We start from the raw sequence: 18,683 nt of genomic DNA on the forward strand, positions 1-18,683 counted from the left end.
GCAACACATAGTTATAATCATTGCAACCAGTAAAAAAAATTCAAAAATGAATACAGAGAAAGTAATTTCCATTACCGCCTCGCCTCCCAAGTAACCAATGTTAATAATCTGGGGTGTAACTTTCCGCACCTTCCTGCATGTTCATAGAAGTTTATATAGACATGCATACACAAAATAGGTTGGCCAATTATATAAAAATAGGTAACTTATTTTCCTCACCAAACAATACATTATGAACAACCTTCCAAATCACGATATGTAGATATAACTCATTTTTTTTAACACCTGCATAATATTTCATAGTAAGGATATGCCATAATTTATTCCAAACATTCTACTACTGTTGGATTTAACAGATTGTTTCTGGGTTTTTACATTGACAAATAATGCCACAATAAGAATTCTTGGACATGTAGTCTTGAATATTATTGCTGCTACTTCTGTGGTATAGATTTGTGTTACTTTTCTGGCTCAAATGGGTGAGAGCATTTCAAATTTGACAGATATTGCCAATTTACCTTCCAAAAATTTATAGCAATTTGTGTTACTAATGCCAAAGAGGGACCATTTTCCTCAATACTCAACAGAAATGAATATATTGCTCTTTAAAATGTCTGCCAATGTGATGCATGAAAAATACTATCTCACTGTTGTTTTAATTTGCATTTCTCTAATTACTGCTGAGATTAAACACTTTTTGGATGTTTATGAACCCTTTGGATTTCTTTTCCCATGAATTGCATAATTGGGTGTGTGTGTGGGTGGGTGTGGGTGTGAGATCAGGCAATTTTTCTATTAAGTAGGTTGTCTTTTTGAAGATCTGATATATAGGTATATTAGTTAATATCAGGTTTGGCTGTATAAATATAGAAAATTCCAAAATAGTATAAAATTTATTTCTCTTTAATGTAAATGAAGTACAGAGGTAAAAGGTTCAGAGATTGATATGGCAGCTGTGCCCCAAAGTCCTCAGGGACTTACCTTCCAGCTCATTGCTCTGATATTCCTATATTGTGATCCTTGTTCTCATGGTCTCAGGTGGCAGTATCTATATTTTAGGCAGCAGGATGAAGGAATGAAAAAGAGAATAGACCAGGAGCATAATGTTTCTTGATATATCTGTAATGAAAATTGTGAAATATAATGTTCATATAGAAAAGTACATAGTACAGTTTTAAAAATTATTTTAAAGAAACATCCATACAACCTCCACTCAAGTGAAGAAACAGAGTGTTGCAAGAATTTCATAAACTGGTTTTTAATCACAATTCTCCGTAGAGGAAGTCTCCCCCAGACCTAGAGATTACTATAATCCTGATTTTATGGTAATCACTGCCTTGCTTTTCTTTAAAGTTTCACCCAAGTATGCCTTTCTAAATGATATAGTTCTGCCTCTTTTTGAATCATACTGTTTGTGCTAGATTGGTTCTTGATTCTTCTATTCAATGGATGTTGTTGTATGTGTATATGTTAATTTAATTTTATTGCTGAGTGGTATTCTATCGTGTAAATATACCTCAATTTATTTATCCATTCTGCTGTTGATGGACCTTTAGATTATTGCAGTTTTTGGCAATTACAAATAATGCTGCAGTCAATATCCTTGTACATGTATCCTAATATACATAGGCATTTGTTTAGAATGTAAAATTAGGAATGAATTTCTGGATTATTGAGTATGCATATCTTCACTTTTATTCCATAATACCAAACTGTTTTGCAAAGTGATTGTACCAATTTACACTCCTACTAGCAATGTTTGAGAGCTCCTGTTGCTCTATATCCTCATCAACCCTTAGTAATTTCATTATATTTAATTTTGAGAATGTGGTAAGTATACAGTTGTCTCTTAAGGAAGGTTCCCGTAGGATACCACCTAACACTTCTGCTTACATTTCACTGTCCAGGCCCTAGTCACATGGTCACTCAGTAGCAATAAAGGCTGGAAGATTCAGTGTTTATTTTGGACAGTCATTGCATAGTTACAACTTGGAGATTCTATGATTAAAATAAGAAGAAGAGAACAGATTTGGGGAAATATATAGTAGTCTCTGCCACATTAAGAGTAATACTTTAAAAATAGCTAACTTTGATTGAACGACTACTTATAAAGTGGATACTATATTATAAACCCCAGTTTACAGATATGAAAACTGGGACATTGATAATTTATCTTACCCAAGATTAAAGAGCTTGAAAGTATGAGACAGAATTGCAAACCCAAGCAGACTGGTTCAGAGTCCATGCTTTTAGCTAGAGCATACACTCTTTAAAAGGAATATTTGCTCTTGGTCTGCCATATGTTTTGCAAATATTTTCTCCCTGCTTATCTTTGGAAATTTCTAAAAGTAGTTTTCTTTATATATCTTTGGTGAATTTTACCATATTTAAATTATCTGTGTATTTTCCTCAGGAGTTAATGTTTCTGCATTGTTGTAAAATTATGCATGTGAAGAGAATCTTAGAGCAATTACTTTTCCCTATAAGTTTTAACTCACCATTGTTTTTACCATTATTATTTTAAATCTAGGTAGAAATAAAACAAGTTTAGACACACTTGAATATAAACTAAGCTGAGGAGCCGTAAGGAAAGGGGAAATACCCTCTACTATCAAGACCAGTTCCACACATTTGTGGAAATCTCTTGTAATGATATTAAGCCTCATTGTTGTATTCACATGCTGTGCTGTTGAGGCTGTGGTGATAATGTTTAATGTTCATTGAGAACTTACTTTGTGCCAGGCACAATACAAGGCACTGAAGATGCAAAAATAAGGAAAACAAATCTTTGCCTCAGAGAAGCTCACAAATCCTTGTCTGAAGTCACTCTTATTTTTCAGCTCTTCAGACAATTCTACACACTTCTGCCAAGATGATATTTCTAAAACATCTACCGGAGAATATTGCTCCCTGCTCAGACTCTTTCATCTTTCTATCATGTACGGGATAAAATCTGAAATCCTTAGCATGAAACAACTACTCATTCAACCCCATTTACTTTGGAACCCTGAGCCACTGGCCATTCTCTGAACGTCTCCCCCATCCTCTCACTTCCAAATCTTTAATCCTGCTGTTTTATTTTGTATTCTAAGCACCTATTGAAACCCTATTTATTCTGTAAGGTCCTCTTCAAATGTTTTCTCCTCCTACTGGCATTCTTAGAATAGTTGTTACCTTTTTGGTACTCTTACAGTTTTTGTCAGTATCCCACTTTGGGAAATTTTCATGCTTTGCGTTACAATTGTTTTGTTCATGTCTACCTCCCCCACCAGACTGTAATGTTCTTGAGGTCATGGACCATGGACTATGTCTTAATTATCTTTATATACTTTGTAACTAGCTCAGTGCCTTATCTAGAGTAAACTCTGAAATGAATATTTAGTTTAAATCACTTAAAATCTGACACTTGGTCGTTTTGGAGTAACAGCTATCATATATATATATTTTTTTTTTTTTTGCCATTTTTCTGTTACATGTAGGTTTTCAGTGTTTTTGCAGAAGCACTAATGTGTATGAAATATTACATGTACACACACACATACACATCAGCCAAAGTGAACGTGGCATGAATATGGCAGATAATCAGCTTGAGCCAGAATTGCAGATTGACCTGAACCTGCTCATGCAGACAATCTGGATATATGGAATGAAATAATATTGCACATTGTGTTGCATAAGTACCTTGTGGTTGCTAATTTATGGGTGTAGCCTCACATACTATCTTTTGATCAGTAAGGGACTATTTGACGTTAATAGATTGAAAGCAGACATTTCACCACAACATATTCAATCTAATTAAATTAGTAATCCTATAAAAGAGCTGTGGGTAGCATCAGCATGTAAAGAAATTTTTACAAGTATAGAAGAGAAACCTAACATTGCACATTCATGTAGTTCATGTAGTTTATTTCAAATAAAACCAACTGTTATTATAGCCTATTTTTGCAATATTTGTCTCTATAAACATTATCACTTTTCTCTGTTCCATGTGTTCAACCCCTCAACATTTTTCTGATTTATGAGCCATCTCATACCTCATATGTTTATTGGATGTTTTACACACATTGGAAAATTCACTTAAGCTAAGCTTCTGGCCAGGATGAAAACTTTATCCATGCTTAGACCTGACTCTGTACCCCCGAAGAAGCTACAAGTGGGAATAAACAGTTATACTTGAGTGTCCATTTCCTTGGGAAAAATAGAAAGCCTAACTCTACACTTTAACGTTTCCCTGGGTAACATTTACCCTAACGCTTCTCATATTTTATGGTCCAATGCGGTTAAGTGGTTTGCCCAAAATTACACAGGTAGGTCTAGAACACAGGTTGTCTGACTTCCGCCCTGCAAGGTATAGTTGTTTACTCATTGATTTATCCATCAATTTTTAAAGCATGTCTTATGTGCAAGGAACTTCATATTTTAAATTTAGACTCAGTCTTGTACGTCAGTATATAAATTAACAAATAGTTTTTGAACACTTACCATGTGCTCAGTGTATACTAACTTAATAGGAGGTTAAACAACTTATATTGTCTCTTACAGGAAAGAAAGGAAAAAATAGCCAGAAGCAATAGCATCTAACATTACTGACCATGTTATCCTCTAAATATTCTCCTCTTTTAGCTTCTAGCTTTCTGGTTTTTCTCACGTGTTCTCTCCATAATTTTGGGAGAAAATAACACGCCAGTAAAACCAGGCACATTGGTTCTGCTGCAAATATATGCTGTGTAATTTCACTTACTCCTTCAATGCCAATTGTCAGTCATTATTTCCCTTCATTATATATGTATATATTTATTTATAAGTATACATATATGTCTATACTATATTATAGTATATTGTATATATAGAGAGAAAGAGAGAGAGTCAGTGTGTGACAGCAGTGTTCTAGATGTGAGAAACAGAGTCTCTAACAAGACAATGTCCATATCTTTAGGCCTCTTATCATATTCCAGCAACACTTAGATCAGTCCTTTTCAATTGGAGGTGATTTTGACTCCCACGGGGCATTTGGGCATATCTGGAGACGTTGTTTGTCCCAACTGGGGGAAAGGGTGATACTGGCATCTAATGTGTAGAGACCAGGATGCTGCTTAACATCCTAAAATGGCGAGGAAAGCCGCCCACCTCTCCTAAGAAAAGTCATCCAGCCCAAAACATCAATAGTGCCAAAGTCGAGAAATCCTGATCTAAACTAACTAAAGACTAAACAAACTATTTCCACACTGTCCACACTCTGTAGTCATATATACAAAATCTACCCCATTCCCTGCAGATGAATTCTCATTCTTCTTGAATTAGAAGTTATGTTCCTTCACTTTTCTCTTTTTGTTTCAAAATGTCTATGTAGCCTCATTTGTCGTTTTCTTACTCTTTTCTTTCTGTGGATAAGTATTCCTCTTTCTTTCCAAGACTATTCTCTTTCAATATTTATGCCCTTCCTTATTCCCCAAATTATTTATGCTATCTACAAAAATCCATTCTGTATTACAGAATAAAAAGATAAATCAGACAAAGAATACAATTCCCTTGGATTCCTTATCTCATCCCCACTCACCTCCTCCAGAATTTAATTCAAAGCTTATTTCCTGTCGTGTACATCTTCATTCTCTCCCCTATAATGAGTTTTCTCTCTGTGTCTAAAAAGTGCTCAATTATATTCTATTCTAAAATATTCTCTAAAACTCTTATTTTGGTCCTTCTGCTTTTTAAACTTTTCTGTAGCCCCTAGAACTCCTAGACTACTGTAATTTTGTTCTGTTATCCCAGCCTCTAATATAGTCTGCAGAGTGCTGTAGAATTGAGATTATGTCCACTACTGTCATCAAAGTCCTTCAGTAGTCAACCAATGCCTATACATAATAACTATGCCATATCAAGCATCTTTTATTTTCAAAGTACTGTGCTTGGAACTTGGCTTAAGTTAGTGTCTCCATCATATAGATGAGAAACTGAGGCTTAGAGAGGTTAAGTGACTTGCTCAAAACTATATAGCTAGAAAGTGAGGAGCGGGGATTCAAACCCAAGTCAGTCTTACACCAAAGTCTATACTTGTTATACAACTCTGCTTTACTTAAGGAATCATTCCGAACTCGTTAGTTTGGCTGTCAGGACTCTTTGTGTACTGGCTCCAAATTTTTTCCACTTACTGCTGACCTTCATTCACCCCACACTCTTGTTAAAGTACTGTTGTTCTCTTCATACTCTTTGCTGGCTTTTCTTCTATTTCCTCCCTCTCATATCACACCCTCTGCGTATGGGGTCCTTCTCACACATCTGCAGAGGTCCAAATACCCGCCCCCTTTTCAAGCCCAACAAAGCTTCCCAGCTGAGTTCCCTAATCTTCTCTGAGCCTTTCATTTTTTTCCCCTGGTGGAGCTTTTCTCACTTTCAAACCTTGTTATTAATGATTATATATATGCTTTTTTGCCCTTCCTCTGCTCTTACTTCCTTTAGAGCAGGGAACTTTGTTATGCGATAGTAACATATTTTTGTGTAAAATTTTACAAACACTCTTCCATATATGTTAAGAACCTGGCAAAGAGTGGGAGCTCAATCAATGTCTGTTTGCTTGTTTGGTTCTAATCTTCATAGCAATTTTCCAAGGTATTATTATACTTTATTAACAGATAAGGAAACTGAGGCTCAGTGAGGGCAGAAAGGTTCCAGGATGACCCAAGCTGTAACCCAAGAGTTCTGTCTCCAGCTGAGTGTTCCTTCTGCTGTACTACCTGTGGCTTCCAAGTTTTGTTGCCCCCACATATCCTACCTCTATACCTTGGTCTTAGTAGTTATTGCATATATACTGTGAGAATGAGTAAATGTCTCTTAACATATTCTGTCAGGTTGAGAGTCATGACAGATTTATTGGCCACCAAGAATAAGAGCACTTTAGGATGTGACTCATCCTCACACATAGTATTTATTGTTCATTTAGGCAGAAAGAAAACAAACCCTCCCATTCCGATAAAATATCTTAGGCAACATTAAGTTGAAGTCTGTATTATTCACTTAAGAGCACCAGTGCCACACGCCTTTAACAAACAAGTTTTTATATGTTATTTAAAATCAGTAGGTAGGAAGAAAATTGAGAGAATACTTTTTCAATTTTTGTTTTTCATTTTTGTGTAGCCAAATTCATGATTCTCTTTCTTACTGTTTCTACTTTTAGGGTCCTGTTTAGAAAGACCATCTCCATCCCAAAGATTGTCTAAGTATTCAAATATGTTTTCTTCTATTTTTTATCATGTCATCCTTTACATTTAGAATCTTTTGGATTATGCACATATATGCATGTGTGTGTTTGTATGTGTATGTGTATAAGGCATGAAATAGTTTTATAATTTAATATTCTTCTTATGTAGTTTAGTGAGCTTATTGATTTTCCCTTCTGATTTTAACATATCTTTATCATGTACTCTCATATGCTAAATTCATATATATATATTTTTTCTAGATTTATAGTTTGTTCTGTTGATGGTTTACTCCTGAGCTGTTTTTATTTATTTATTTATACTGTTTTAATTATTGAAGTTTTAATTTCTGGGTGGCAATCTCATTCACTACTCTTCTTTTTAAAAAAATGTCCTGGCTATCTTCTAAGGTTTATTCTTAAAAATAAACATAAGAAATATTTTGTCAAGATCCCACTTTTTTTTTTACTGGGATTCTGATTGAGATGGAATAAAAATTATAGATAAATTAGGAGAATTGACGTATTTTAATATAGATCTTCAAAATCAGAGAACCTGATTTGGTTTTCCATTTACTCAAGTCTTCTCTCTTTTCTCGCAGTACATTTATAATTTTACAGTTTCTGTGTATTTGTGTGTATGTGCATGCACACTGTAATGGAGCATAGTGCTTTAGAGCACGTATGCAAGAATCAGACTGTCTAGGGGGCCGGCTCTGTGGTCGAGTGGTTAAGTTTGCGTGCTCCACTGCGGCGGCCCAGGGTTTCACCAGTTCGAATCCTGGGCGCGGACATGGCACCGCTTATCAGGCCACGCTGAGGGGGCATCCCACATGCCACAGCTAGAAGGACTCACAACTAAAAATACACAACTATGTACTGGGGGGCTTGGGGAGAAAAAGGAAAAATAAAATCTTAAAAAAAAAAACAAAAGAATCAGACCATCTGGGTTCCAAACTCAGCTATGCCATTTATTAGCCATATAACCTCTTCCGTCACCTTTGTGTGCTTCATTTTTCCCTCCTGTAATATGGGGAATAATAGTGCCTCCTAGAGTCATTGTGAAGATTAAATGAGTTAATAAATATTGAAGTGCTTAAAACCATTTCTGGCACGTAGTACGTACCATGTAAGTACTACCTATTATTATATGTGTATATATACGATATGCGTTTCATGTTTCTTACTAAATTTATTCTTAAGTGTTCTATATACTGTTGTTACAAAAGGGATCTTTTTTTCCTATTCTTATTGGTGGTGGTTTTATTAATTTTGGTTATGGAGTACAATCTCAATAAACACTTAACTTTGAAATTTTAGCCTCCAGAGGGCTTTCCTTTCTTGTGAATTACTGTCATTTCCCATAGCCTCTTTTATTTAAGAATTTTGTGTCACTTAGAGCTAAGTGATGAAACAGAAAATGTGTGTCTGATGGTTTTGAAAGGTCAAATAAGATAAAATCAACAGCTGGTCCACTGAAAATACAAACAGAACAAACAGTCCTCTTGCAAAGCTGATGAAAGAGAAAACAGCTGAAAATGCGAAAAAAAAAAAAAAAAGAAGAAGAAATTCACAAAGAATGTAAATATCCAAGAAGCTTAAAAATTGTAAAGCTACTCAAAGTTTAACCTGTGAATAAAGAGAAAATTTTAACAAAATAGGATGTTATCTAAGAAATACAAATTATGAAAATTGATACAAGAAGAGGCAGAAAACTTGAACTGATCAACAACAGTAGAAGAAGTGGGAAACGCTGCCAAATGTCTACTTCTGGAAAAGGTACTAGGTCAATGTGCTTCTAAACACAGGTTCTATCAGAACATTGAAAAAGGTGGAAAACTTTATATAACTCATTCTACAAGGCTAACATAACTATGGAAACAAATTAGTGAGGAATATCAGAAAAAGGAGAACTATGGGCCACTCTTAGTAATGACATAAATGCAAAAATCCTAAATAAAACATTAGCAAGCTGAATACAGCAGCATTTTAAAAGTTCAATGTACCATGACCAAATAGATTCTATTCCAGAAATGCAAAAATAATTCAGTGTATTAAAACATGAGCCTCTTATGGTTTATAGCTAAATAATGAGTAAATCTTTAAATATATCATTTTCCTCCTAATATTATCCTACTTTATTACTTTGTCTCTCCCTAGAACATTTTCTTCCTTTTCTTCCCCATCCAGCAAACTCCTGCTTCTCTTTAAAGACTCAACTCATGTCACCTTTGGGTCTCCTTCTCTAACCTCTCTTTACCTCATGCTGAGAAGCTGCTACTCTTGTGTGCTTTCACAATACCCTGTATTTACCTCTGTTACAATACTTATCATACTGTTTTGTAATTGCTAGTTAACTTGTTTGTCTCCCTCACTAAACTGTGAGCCCTTGAGATAGAGTCAATTTATTTCTGTTTTCTGGAAACCTGGCACATAAAAATCCGGCAGAATCATTTGAGAAATAGACCATAGAACCAGAGTGTACATAAAAAATGTTAGCTAATTACTATAAAAGCTGTATTGGAGGATATGATTTTGATGTATGTCTAGACTGGACTTCCTAATATTTCACCTTAAAACTTCGCTATCCTGTTATAGACAAAGTTGGGCAACCTCAGGCCTCCCTGGAAGGCACAAGCTTCTCACCACTGGTGGAGAACAGACTAGTGTTAACCTGCTCTGTAGAGAACCTAGAAGATGCTGAGTCAAACATGTTTCATTTCTTCTCCCAAATATATTAATCAATTCAGTCACTACTCCCATGGGTAAATGAGGGGTGAAGAGAAAGACCAGAAGTATTATTCAAGGTTAGGTTCTGGATGGAAACATGAAGCCAGGGAAATAGGGGTTACCCCCAGTAATGGCCAGCTAACTTACAATGTTGTCTTTTAGGACCTAGCTTCCTAAAATTTCAGAGAGAAATTTCAATTGCAGCAACTATGTTTAGCCTAAGTGCTCCAATGTAATTAGCAAGCCTTCAGTCTTTAATTTGTAATTTGATTTGTATGCTTCCTCAAATTTCTTTTGGAATAGATGGAGTAAAATAGGTAACCAAAAAACACATCGTTTCCTTACAAATCTATTTTCATTCTATTATGTTCCCTGTACTTTGTTCTAGTTAATGTACAGCAGATTGCTTTCAAGGCACTCTTGACCAGGTAAACTGTTCCATGTGTAGCCTCATGAGATTGGATAAGAAGGAATTGTCGTCTCCGTGTATCCTGGATCTATTCAGTCTAATAGCATGCTCTGCTAACACTGGCAGACAAGGGCAGGGCCAGCAAAAGCCAGAGAATGAGGGCACTCTTAGAATATGAGTCCATTCGCTTAGCATTTGCTATAGTAGCATTCTTGTCTGCTACTGATACAACTAGTAGATAGATAAATTCTGGAGATGTAACACACTACAAGGTGATTATAGTCAACAATACTGTGTTATAGACTTCAAAAATGCTGAAAGACTAGATTTTAAATGTTCTTACCACAAAAAAGAAATGATAATTATGTGACATGCTAGAAGTGTTAAAGCTAATGGTGGTAATCATGTTGCAATATTTAAGTATATGAAATCAACACGTATACCTTAAATTTACCCAATGTTATATGTCAATTATATCTCAATAAAAAAATAAAGATATATCATAATTTGTTTTCACCTGTTGATGGACATTTATTTCCAGTTTTTGGCTATTCTAAATAAAGCTGCTATGAATTTTGGGTACAAGTCTTTGTGTGGATGTGTTTTCCTTTCTCTCGGATAAATACATAGGAGTGAATGGCTAGGTCTTACGGTTTGTGTGTGTATAATTTTGTTTTATTGAGACATAGTAGACATATAACATTATATTGGTTTCAGGGGTACAACATAATGATTCGATAATTGTGTATATTGTGAAATGATTACCTCAGTAAGTCTAGTTAATATCCATCATCATACGTAGTTACAATTTTTTTTCTTGTGGTGAGGAGTTTTAAGATTTATTCTCTTAGCAACTTTCAAATATATAATAAAGTATGATTAACTATAGTTACCATGCTGTACATTACATCACCAGGACTCACTTATTTTATAACTGGAAGTTTGTACCTTTTGACCAACTTTACCCATTTCACCCACACCCCACCAACCCCTGCCTCTGGCAACCACCAATCTGTTCTCTATATCTATGAGTTCAGTTTTTTGTTTGTTTCTTTTGTTTTTTAGATTCCACATATAGGTGAGATCATTTGGTATTTGTCTTTCTCTGTCTGACTTATTTCACTTAGTATAATGCCCTCAAGGTCTTTTTTGTCACAAATGGTAAGATTTACTTATTTTTTATGGCTGAATAATATTCCACTGTATATGTAAACCATATTTTCTTTATCCATTCATCCATCTATGGACACTTATGTTATTTCCAGGTCTTAGCCATTTTAAACAATGCTTCAATGAACATGGGGGTGCATATATCTTTTTGAGTTAGTGTTTCTGTTTTCTTTGGATAAATACCCAGAAGTGGAATTGCAGAATCATGTGGTATTTCTATTTTAAATTTTTTGAGTAACGTGCATATTGTTTTCCATAGTGGTTGCACCAACTTATATTCTCACCAACTGCACAAGGGTTTCCTTTTCTCCACATCCTCACCAACACTTTTTATTTCTTGTCTTTTTGATAGTAGTGATTCTAATAGGTGTGAAATGATATCTCATTGTGGTTTTGATTTGCATTTCCCTGATGATTATGCAATGGGCCCTCCAGGACGAGTTCAACTGACCCCATCTTATCAACAGAGTAATTAAAAATGGTTTTTCAGGAACTGAGACCCCTTGTCCAGTTCAGGATGGTTGAGAACACCAACCTATCAACTGGGCCTGCACAAATGCTCGACAAGTGAACTTTTTGACATCAAGCAGCTGAAAACTCCACCCTCATATTGTGGTAATGCCGCCATTTTGTGAACATGAGTCCCATGAAGAGGCATGAAGCTTGACTATGCTTGTTCAAATCATCAATTACTTCACTTCCCCTCACCTCAAATCATCTATCTCCACACTTCAGACTGCCCTGCCCTTCATCCAATAAGTTGTGCCCCAAGCCCTGGATCATGAGACAGATCTGAGGGTACATGCCCCCTGTCTCCTTACAGATCGATCCCACAAAATAAAGCCACCTTTCTTTTCCCAAAAGCTGATGCCGTAATAATTGGTTTTTTTTAATGTGCATTGGGCAAGAGAACCCCAATTTTGTGCAGTAACAATTTGTGATGTTGAGCATCTTCTCATGTATCTATTAGCCATCTGTATATATTCTTTGGAAAAATGTCTATTTGGATGCTCTGCCTATGTTTTAATCAGGTTGTTTTTTTGCTATTGAGTTGTATGTGTTCTTTATATATTTGGATATTAACCCCTTATCAGATATGTGATTTTCAAATATTTTCTCCCATTCAGTAGGTTGCCTTTTCATTTCGTTGATGGTTTCCTTTGCTGTGCAGAAGCTTTTTAGTTTGATGTAGTCCCACTTGTTGATTTTTGCTTTTGTTGACTTTGTTTTCGGTGTCAGATCCAAAAAATCATTGCCAAGACTGATGTCAAGGAGCTTACCTCCTGTTTTCTTCTAGTTTTATGATTTCAAGTCTTACATTCAAGTCTTTAATCCATTTTGAGTTAATTTTTGCGTATGGTGTAAGATAGTGGTCCAGTTTTCCCAGCACCATTTATTGAAGAGGCTGTTTCTTTCCACATTGTATATTCTTGGTTCCTTTGTCATAAATAAATTGACCATATATGTGTAAGTTTATTTCTGTACTCTCTATTCTGTTCCATAGATCTGTGTGTCTGTTTTTATACTAATACCATACTATTTTGATTGGTATAGCTTTATAATATAATTTGAAATCAGGAAGTGTGATGCTGCCAGCTTTGTTGTTCTTTCTCAAGATTGCTTTGGCTATTTGAGAGCAGTTTGCTTAAACCCTCAAATCTTATTGAGGACAGGCTTTTGTTTCCCATTTTCTCTTCTTGCATCTCCCCCCGCCCCATGTTTTCTTCTCTTATTCCTCTTCTTTTAAAAATTGGTTTTTCTTTCTACTTCTATTTCTCATCTTCTTTTGACTTTCCCGCCTCGTATTCATGTAATTTGTTCTTTTCTGTGTTTATTTAACACAAATGATGGGTTGCTTCTAACTTAAGCAGCAAAGTGAGAGTATTGGCAAATGCAGCCTCAGGGAAATTGTTACCGGTATATGCCTTAAGCAGCTTGAAGGAAGTTTTAAAAGAACTTAACGCTTCCTCAAGGTTGTTTTTCAGAGCTATGTTAGGGAGAAATACCATTGTCAATCAGCCTGAACCAGACTGAGCCCCATCACAAGGGCAGCACCTGAACAGATGATCCAGGAGGTGACCTAAAGTTGCCCTTTCCTTCATTTTAATACTAAAATCTCTGCCCCAGGAGGAGACGAAGACTTATTAGTATAACATGCGATGTATGTGAGGGCGTGTCTTCAGACTGCACTTGCGCAAGCTAATACCTACCTCTACATATGATGATGAAACTTCCCTTTTGGTTACTCATTCCCCACCTGGAATAAAAGACACCTGCTTTGCCTTGCTTGGGGAGCCATGGCTTTAGAAAGAATTCCACGTGGTCTCCTCATTTACAACAAATAAATTTTACTTTGTGTGACAACTACTTCTGGTGAAGCTGTGATTTCAACTCACCAAGAAGCAGACCCACTTTGGTCTGGTAACAAAATTATTCTGTAGTAGCAGGGTACAGATGTCTGAGAGTCTAGGGAGAGTATTGAGAAATATAATGAAAAAAGTAATTAGATTGCCAATACTGATACTGATGTCTGAGATGAAAGGAAGTTGAGAAGAGCATAGCTCTATATTTAAAGGAAATATATGCCTGGGAAATATCCCAAAAGGAATGCAGCTGTGATATTTTGATGTATAATAAGAAATATATATTTGTTTTTCATCCTAGTTCCTGGCACAGAGCTCCTAAACCCTTGGTATTTCCTTTGATGAGAGAGATAAAGGTTTCTTTTGTTATGTTAACAGGGCAACTTTTAGAAAGCACGTAAGGATGGGGGCTGGTTGCCAATGAAGCCAGTCACATGATTAGAAGGTTGAAATTTTCAGTCCCGTTATCCCTCACCCCCAACCTCTGGGAAGGGGAGAGGGGCTAGAGATTGAGTTCAGTCACCAATGGCCAATGATTTAACCGATCATGCCTATGTAATGAAACCTCCATAAAAAAACAAGATGACACGGGGCTGGCCCCGTGGCCGAGTGATTAAGTTCGCGCGCTCCGCTGCAGGCGGCCCAGTGTTTCGTTGGTTCGAATCCTGGGCGCGGACATGGCACTGCTCATCAAACCACGCTGAGGCAGCGTCCCACATGCCACAACTAGAAGGACCCACAACGAAGAATATACAACTATGTACCGGGGGGCTTTGTGGAGAAAACGGAAAAAGTAAAATCTTTAAAAAAAAAAAAACAAGATGACAGGGTTCTGAGAACTTCCAGATTGGTGAACATGTGGAGATGTGGGGGGAGTGGTATGGTGAGAGAAGGCGTGGAAGCTCAGCTCACCTTTCCCCTTACCTTGCCCTATGCCTCTCTTCCATCTGGCTGTTCCTGAGTTATATCCTTTTATAATCAACTAGTAATCTAGTAAGTAAAATGTTTCTCTGAGTTCTGTGAGCTGCTCCAGCAAATTAATCAGAACCAAGGAGGGTGTCATTCGAACCTCCAATATCTGGACTTGCAGTTGGCATCTGAAGTGGAGGTGAGGGGGCAGTCTTGTACAACTGAGCCCTTAACCTGTGGGATCTGATGCTATGTCTGGGTAGATAGTGTCAGAATTGACGTGAATTGTAGGACACCCAGCTGGTGTTGGAGAATTGCTTGATGTGGGGAAAGACCCTACACATTGGAATTGGGTGTAGAATCTTAAGAGTACACTCACCCTTTGAGTAATTTCTAATAGTCAAAAATCCTGCTTAGGAAAAACTAAGAAAGCAATGCATCTATGGGCTCCAGGTGGCCTGTTACTGATTTCCTATGATTATAAAGACTCCCACTAAATCCAGAATTGAGGGAACTTAAGGGACATTGTAATATAATCACCCCATGATTTCTATATGCCAACGTGCCTCTTAACCAAAACTAATTTGATCTGGCTATTTGGTAAAAGTACCTTAGGTTAAAGTGTGAATGCTGAAGATTTAACTGTTTGTAAGGACTACCCAACGATAAGAGGCTGATGCCAGGCAGATAGGCCTTGTCCAGTAAGGATTGTTGAAGCAATTTGTCTACTACTACTTACTGTTTTGGTTGCTGAACTATATTGTCTGGCTGGGCTTTGATTCAGTACCACTCCATTCCAGCAGACCTATCTGTCTTACGGAATAGGACTATTCTCAACACTTATACCATCCTACCTCAACCAATCAGGTGTGAAGGTGGAAAGCATGACCAAAAAATAAAAGAAGACAGTTCTAAATAGCCCTCTACATTACCTAACTTTGGATTTTATATGACAACATAAGAAAACAAAGTGTTTTGTATGATAGGACAGTACATGATCTCAAAAATTCTGCTAAAGCTAAGTTAATTCAACTAATTCTGGAATGTCTGTCAGAACCTCCTTAGAGTGGTACAAACAGCATTTCTATACTCACCTGTGTGTGAGGAAGGTTAGACATAAATAAAAATGTTGACTTGTGGAAATGTAATCCTTGATAGTTAAAAAATACTACATTGATGTGAAACCAGAATTTTGGAGATTAGATTATAAATAAAGAGCCCATACAATTAATGGTCCAAACAAGACACTTTGGTGAATGAAAGAAGCAAATTAATAATCATGCCAGAGCAACAGGAACAAACTGAGGCTGTCCCAGACAAACCAGGGAGTATAGTCACCTTCATTATAAACCACATTTTGCATAAACGTATTCTGGATTTCTCAAGTGGAGGAAGAAGGATTTCTAGAGAGTTTCTCTGCGACTGCCTCCTCACTTTCCTTCCTTATTTCCCTAGGGTTTCCTAATGCCTCCTTCAATATCCCCAGCCACTTTTTCTCATTCTTATCCACTAGAATGTGAGCTGAATTCAATATGATAATAAAACATTAAAACTAGTTTCATGAATACTTGAACTTCAGCTGCTATCTCTAGTTAGCAGCAAAATAGGTGTAGCTTTGGGGGAACTCCAGTGGCTACCAGTATGGCTGCTAGAGGTACAGCATTTATGTAAAAGATAGGTCTGTATTTCCTATTTTCCTTTAGAGAAGGACTTTATGCCCCTTTTCTGTTATGTAAGAAGTCAACGCTATTAGAATGGTTATTAGAAATGGAATGAAGTTTTATGCAGACTAGCTAGTAGATCAATAAAGTACTTGATTCTTTTTTTTAATTGAGATATAATTGACATATAACATTGTGTGTGTTTAAGGTATACAATATATTGATTTGATACATTTATATATTGCAAATATGATTAACACTGTAGCATTAGTTTAACACCTCTAAATGTCCCATAATTATCGTTTCTTTTTTGTGATGAAAGTACTCTTGATTCTATCCTATATGGCACTCATGTGGCTTTTCATGTCTCCCCCAAGCAAAGAGAGAACAAGTGTGCCTTATTCATAAATTTGTATATCTTTGCTGAATGCTTTAAACACACACCATGCATGTCACAAGACATAATCATGTCTTCATAAGGTTAAAGAAAGAGGTAAACATGTGGCGGCCAGCCTAGTTCCCTCTGGGGTCTTCAAAAAAATGTCAGCTCCTTCCCATCAGACAGAAAGGTCAAAGGGAGAGCAAACAATAGGAGGAAGAGGTTCTCTCAGGCAACTTGTGAAAACTGGCTTTTTTTTCTTTAAAGATTTTATTTTTCTCCTTTTTCTCCCCAAAGCCCCCCTGTACATAGTTGTATATTCTTAGTTGTGGGTCCTTCCAGTTGTGGCATGTGGGATGCTGCCTCAGCGTGGCTGGATGAGTGGCACCATGTCCATGCCCAGGATCCGAACTGACGAAACACTGGGCCACCTGCAGCAGAGTGTGTGAACTTAACCACTCGGCCACGGGGCTGGCCCCTTGAAAACTGTCTTTTAAAGTGGGAACCAGTGTATCCTTTCCTATAAATTGGACAAATACTTGTTCTCAAGTTCCTGGTATGAATGGGATCTGGGAACGAAGTCCTCTTTAAGTAGTGTCTGCACGTTTGTCTCAGGTCCATGGAAATCATTGTCAGAAGAAAGAGGGGGCACTCTTTTGAGAAACTCTTGTTAAAAAGAGACAACAGGTCCCAAATGCAGTCACTTGTGCTAACCCCATGTCGCCAAACCGAGACTTAACACCTAACCTAATTGCAGTTTCAGCCTCTCCCAGGAATATAATCTTAACCAGTCAGTCTGGAATTACCTAGTCAGCACTAGTGAGGTAATCTGCCTGATAGACACCTGCTGTCCCCCAAAAGGAAGGTCACCTTGCCTGGAGCCATCAGCTCTTTGCTAGAATAACTTTCTTGTCTCACCTCCTTCTGCCTATAAAAGTCTTCCATTTTGTACAGCTCTTCAGAGGTCCTTTCTCTCTGCTAGATGGGATTTGTTCATGAATCATTGAATAAAGCCAATTAAGATGTTTAAATTTTACTCACTTGAATTTTGTTTTTTGACAGATTTGGTGGCAGTGGTGGGATCCAAAGGAAACTTCTGACAGCTTTGACGGCAATGAGAAACACAAGTGTGGTACTCAGAAACCCTTTGAGTCTTTCTTGCCATTTCCAAGGGCTGTGAGTTGGTTCCTCTCAGTTCTGAGCTCCACTCTCTTTGCATCAAGTTCCCAATCTAATTGGCTTTCCACAACTCCCCATTTGATTGAAATCCTCAGCCCTTGGATCAGTCCCTGGATTCCATGTTGGGAACTTCCGGTGGTTCACTCTGCAGTCCCCCATTTGTTTGGAATCCTAGTCCACACTTGCCATTCTTTGGGGTCCTTTCTCCAACCCCCAGATTCCACTTTGGGAACTGCTGCTGGTTACTTGCCAGAGCCCAATTTAAACCCAATACTGGGTCCAACTTAGAAAGCAGGCTGGGCCTGGGGTCGGACTAGGTCTGACTTAGACTGGACTGGGCCCAGTGTGAAGCTTTAGGTGAGCAAAATTTTGTTTTAGGCTATTGCTAATGGGAATCTTGGAAGCCAAAAGCCACAAAATTGGTGGGCATGAGTCAAGCCCTTAAAAGCTGTTAGAGTGCTCGCCACCTAACTTTAAGACTCCTGTGTTATGAAAAGTTGATCACAGAATGGGTTAGATTGATAGTAGCTCACCTGCCAAATTCAAGAAAATTTCCATGCAATGAAGTGCCCTGTAAAACACCACGCAATCCCCAACCCAGCAGAACATCCCTCTTAGGTATTAGTTTGGCTTTGCGAGACCCAAAGGCCTAGCTAAAAAACAGAAAAGGGACCCTTAAATTCCAAAGAGT

The 18,683-nt window shown here is 37.1% G+C and overlaps 1 protein-coding gene and 1 long non-coding RNA gene across 2 annotated transcripts in view; one reads left to right on the top strand and one right to left on the bottom strand.

Annotated features, from left to right (window-relative positions):
* Window positions 1–18,683, bottom strand: part of SHOC1 (shortage in chiasmata 1) — a 154,403-nt gene that overhangs the window by 78,550 nt on the left and 57,170 nt on the right. Inside the window, exon 3 of the mRNA XM_070251338.1 lies at window positions 982–1,119. The gene's annotated coding sequence lies outside the window, so the exon portion shown is untranslated. The remainder of the gene's footprint in view (window positions 1–981; window positions 1,120–18,683) is intronic.
* LOC102150827 (uncharacterized) overlaps window positions 1–18,683 on the top strand; it is a 76,901-nt gene that overhangs the window by 913 nt on the left and 57,305 nt on the right. The window lies entirely within an intron of this gene.

Source organism: Equus caballus, chromosome 25 (genome assembly GCF_041296265.1).
Source record: "Equus caballus isolate H_3958 breed thoroughbred chromosome 25, TB-T2T, whole genome shotgun sequence".
NCBI classification, from domain to species: domain Eukaryota; kingdom Metazoa; phylum Chordata; class Mammalia; order Perissodactyla; family Equidae; genus Equus; species Equus caballus.